The following is a 5,356-nucleotide window of genomic DNA, read 5'->3' on the forward strand; positions in this document are numbered from 1 at the left end:
TGACCTACTTACCCGCTTGCTCGACCTGGTATCAGTGTCGTGTCTGATTGTGCTCAATCACAGTCGATTCATCTCTAAATTGAAACGTCGCGTCGGGTCAACGGCACGCTACACACCCGTAGTGCGGTGTCGCTCTGTAGTAGGTGGGTACTGGGTACCCGGGTCCCGCGCGCGCAGAGTCCGGGCGGACGGGGGCCAGTCGGTCGGTCCGCTGCCGGCGGTGATGGCTCGATTGTTGTCTTCCGCTGCGCTGCGGCGTAGTGCGCGCACATACACTGCCCATCTCACAAGGGCGGTGAGACAACTCACTGAGCCGGGTGGGGGGGGGGGGGGGGGCGCCCGGACTACAGTGGTCATCGGCGTCACTGAGCCGGAGCAGGCAGGGCGATATACGTTTAGGGGAGAGTGGGGTAAGACGCCCAGGTGGGGTACGCCTACTGCGTTGACCTGACCTGACCTGACCCGACCTGGCCTTAATGACATAATCTGTGATCAAAACTAATTCGAAATACGCGATCAGCACCCCGAAAACCCCATGGCAATCTCATTTTACGATGTTCTAACAGGTACTGATTTTCCCGACTTTTGGGTCATTGACCTGACCTAGAAGGTCAACCAATGACCTAGGACCTTAAAATTGAGTATCATCGGCTTCCTCTCGTCACGGGTAACACGCTTGTTTTTTCCGCGAAGCTCTAGCTCGATCAGGGGCCAAACGGCAACGGGCAAGGGGGGATCTAACGACTCCCCCCCCCCCCCCCCGCATACGTTCGCGGCTGGCAAAACACCAATATGGGCGAGGGTTAACTCGATGCCATAGACTACGGTAGTTGATAGTAATTCGGCTGAGTATATGTCATCGCCGTTGAAACTCGACCCCAAAGCATCGACCTTGGTCCCTGAACTTCGCCGTTGTCAATTAAGGCCGGCGTGACACAGTTCTTTTGGGCACAGGATCCTCCAATCAGCGTGCTCCAATCATAGCGTCCCACTGCGCTCGGCCTGGACCGTGACGGCCGAGGGCCGCACGTCTCTGCGCCAGTCTTTGCTACAGCCCGGTTCGGCCGCCGCTGCCGTCGCATTGGGTCCGCTCGGACGCTCCAAGAGCAGAGCTCGGGGCCGCTCTGACGCTGCAAGAGCAGAGCTCGGGTCCGCTCTGACGCTGTAAGAGCAGAGCGTCTCGCCGACGGGAGGCATCGGGGCTGACAGGGAGACCGACGCGGTGCCCTGCGCAGTGCTCCGGGCGGCGACCTGTGAATGGTGACCGAAATCCACCGCGCCGGTGTGCTCCGGAAAATGGTCAGATAGATTGTCAGATAGTGGCCCTCGTTGCATGGGTGTAACTTTGTATACTTTTGAGGTCCCATGTGGGACCCCAATACGATCATTTGGGACCCCAATTGTCATTTTGGGACCCCAATAGTGGAGGCCCCCGAGACGCACCAGCTACTTTACAAACGGAGGTCCGATGTTCATATAGAAGGATCTCTGTATAAATAGGAGGCCCCTTGGACAAATCGGAGGCCCTGTTGGACAAATGGGAGGCCCCCTGGACAAATAGGAGGCCCCCTGAACAAGTAGGAGGCCCCCTGAGCAAGTAGGAGGTCCCCCGAAAAACAGGAGGACGCCTGGAGAAATAGGAGGCTCTTTGGACAAGCAGGAGGCCTTCTGGACAAATAGGAGGCCCTAGACAAATAAGAGGCCCCTAGACAAATAGGAGGCTCCATGGACAAATAGGAGGCCCTCTGTACAAATAAGAAGCCCCCTGAACAAATAGGAGGCCCCATGGACAAGTAGGAGGCCCTCTGTACAAATAGGAGGCCCCCTGGAAAAATAGGAGGCCCCCTGGACAAATAGGAGGCCATAGACCCAGGAGGCCACTTTCACAAAAGGAGCCTCCCTGGACAGTTAGGAGCCCCCTGGACAAATAGGAGGCCCCTTTCACAAAAGGAGGCCCCCTGGGCAATAAGAGGCCCCCTGGACAAATAGGAGGCCCCTGGATAAATAGGAGGCCCCTGAACAAGAAGGAGGCCCCCTGGATAAAGAGGAGGCCCCCTTAAAATAGGAGCACTCTGGATAAATAGGAGGCCGCTTGGAAAATAAGAGGCTACTTTAACCAATAGGAGGCCCTCTGGACAAAAACGGGGCCCCCTGAACAAGTAGGAGGCCCGCTGGACAAATAGGAGGCCTCTTGGGCAAATAGGAGGCCCCCTAGAAAAATAGCAGGCCCCTTGGACAAATAGGAGGCCCCCTGGACAAATAGGAGGCCCCCGGGACAAATAGGAGACCCCTGTACAAATAGGGGCCTCTTGAACAAATAGGAGGCCCCATGGACAAGTAGGAGCTAGAGGCCCTCTGTACGAATAGGAGGCCCCTTGGACAAATAGAAGGCTCCCTTAATAAAAAGGAGGTCCTTCCAAAAAGGAGGCCCCTGGACAAGTAGGAGACCCCTGCACAAATATGAGACCCCTGGTCGAATAGAAGACCCCTGGATAAATAGGAGGCCCCTGGACAAATAAGAGGCCCCTGAACACGTAGGAGGCCCCCTGGATAAAGAGGAAGGCCCCTGGAAAATAGAAGCCCGCTGGAAAAAGAGGGGACCTTCTGGACAAACAGGAGGCCTCCTGAACAAATAGGAGGCCCCCTAGACGAATAGGAGGCCCTTTGGACAAATAGGAGGCGCCATTAACCAATAGGAGGCCCCCTAGACAAATAGGAGGCCCTCTCTAACAGTAGGAGGCTCTCTGTACGTGCAAATAGAAGACCGGCGCTCGACCTGCAGAAGCTAAGCTGTTACAAAAAGGAGGCTCTCTGTGCAAGTATGTAGTCGAAGTAGGAGGCTCTCTGTACTGTACCTACAAATAAGAGGCGCCCTGGGCAACTTAGATGCTACATAAATCGGAGGTCACCTATAAAAAAGCGGGACTCTGTTGGAATACCTGTTTGAATAAATTGTTTTCCTAATATTTAAGTTATTTAATCCTCGCCCGCACATAGGGGGGGGGGGGGGGCAGTAGAGATGTCAATCGGATACCAACTTTTTGGTATACCGATACCAAACCGATACCAACTTGGTATTTGGTATTTCAATCGTAATGTGTTTGGCATTTTGTTGGTATCATAAGCCCTCACTAATGTATAAGAGGCTAAGAAATCGGTAAAAAGTTGGTATTTCCCTCAGTTTCCCAAGTTTGTTTGGTTTCGGTATTTTCCCGTGGTTTTGGTTGGTATTTGGTTTGGTATCGGTATTCCGACTTTCCGTAATTGCCATCACTAGGGGGCAGTGATTGCCACCCCCACCCCCCAGGTAGTTTTTCTGCTCTGCACTCAAAATTTTGATTGCTAGAAGCCGGATGTTTTGTATAGCTGCTTCTCTAATTCCTTTCTTAGTGTCCACTGAAAATTTCAAGTTTCTGTGGTTTTTGATTTCGGAGATGTGACCTTATTCTTCAGGTGATGTCATAACCCAAATGACAAATACCCAATATCTTGCGTTGGCTATGGCCTATGGGTCTTGTGAGCTTTTGACACCTTGATTTCGGCCTTTTTTGCCAGTCTTACCCCACCTACCATGGATCATGTTGTTCGACGATGTAGAGATGCCAGGGTCATGGTCAAGGTCAACCTAGGTCATCTAAAAATATTGCGTTTTAGGCAAGCTGAATTTACTTCGCGAAGTTTCTTTGACTGTATTTTTGGTAAAAGCTTTTCTGTAGGGACACATTCACAATCGGTGCACACATCAGTATACACACAGACACACACAGACATACAAGCACATATCATTGACCTTGACCTAACTTGACCTGAAATGACCACAGCCAGCAAAAACCTAGTCGGATAGTGTGACAAAGAGGTTCTAGCTGGCTTGGCACCACAATACGGCAGCGTCATCGGTATATGATGAGCAGCGCACGTGATATTCCAACGGGCAACGGTGACCCCAAACAGCAACATTCTTTAGTTTGACCTGACCTGAAAGGTCAATGACTGACCTGATGAGGTAAAATTTGGTATCATTGGATTCGTCTCTTCCCAAAGAATCTGTTGCTCTTGACCGCGAAGCTTAAAATCTTGTAAGAAAAAAATTGTGGTGTGGTGATGTCGTATAAAATACCTACACAAGCAGCGGGCCAACTCATCATATACCGATGACGCTGCCGTATTAGTGCCAAGCCAGAGAACAGCTCTTTGTCACACTATCCGACTAATTTGCTGGCTGTGGTCATTTCACGTCAAGCTAGGTCAAGGTCAATGATATGTGTTTGTATGTCTGTGTATGTCTGTGTATGTACTGATGTGTGCACAGATCGGTTTGTGTGTCCCTGCCTATTCCTACATGAGATCATGAACTGAGAAGCTTTTACTAAACATGCATTCAAAGAAACTTCACGGAAAGTAAATTCAACTTGCCTAAAACGCAACAATTTTAGATGACCTAGGTTGACCTTGACCCTGACCCTAACATCTGTACATACATCGCAGAACAACATGTTCAATGATAGGTGGGAGGTAAGACTGGCAAAAAAAAAAACGAAATTAGGGTGTCAAAAGCTCACAAGGCCCATAGCCAACGCAAGATATTGGGTATTCGTCATTTAGGGCATGACAAGACCTGAAGAACAAGGTCATATCTCCAAACCCAAAAGCCACAGAAACTTGACTTTTTTAATGGACGCTGAGAAAAGATAGAAAAGCAGCTATACAAAAAATCAGGTCTCTAGCTTTTAAAATGTTAAGTGTAGAGCAGAAAAACTAACTTCGGGGGTGGCAACCCTCACCCCAGGTGCGGGCGAGAGTTAACCCTCACACTTTCTGGGGTCGGTTAGATTCCTTGCGCAATTCCGTGCCGTTAATTTTTTTTTTTATAATAAAGGCATTTTGTTTTATTGTCGAAAGTGAAAAAGCCAGAAATTTTCGTCGATTTCGGACGCCGCAGGGGAAATTTACATACAATGTCACCCTGCTGGCCTGGGACCACCAGTAGGGTCAGGTGACCTACCATTTCTTAATTAATATTAAAAAATTAAATCATGGCATCCGAGCTGTGACGAAAAATAAGTGGCCTAAATCCGAAGAGAAAACTGGATTTGGGGGTACCCTGAGTTTGGCTTCTGAGCCTCTGGTCCCCCAGTGAAAATTTCTTAGAGGAGGGCCTGGCGTGGTTCGTAAATTACCGCTTCCACGATTGGAGGCCCCTAATTGCTTGGAGGCCCCCCACTAAATGGAGGCCCCCTTGGACGTTTGGGACCCCAATGGTAATGTCAAAGTTTCACCCATGCCTCGTTGTGCAGATAAGACCGTCGAAGAGACGGGGAGGGGGTGAAGAGGGGGTCGATGGTGCTGTGGCGGCGTG

This window comes from Amphibalanus amphitrite, unplaced genomic scaffold (assembly GCF_019059575.1).
Source record: "Amphibalanus amphitrite isolate SeventyFive unplaced genomic scaffold, NRLGWU_Aamphi_draft 000435F_arrow, whole genome shotgun sequence".
Classification (NCBI taxonomy): domain Eukaryota; kingdom Metazoa; phylum Arthropoda; class Thecostraca; order Balanomorpha; family Balanidae; genus Amphibalanus; species Amphibalanus amphitrite.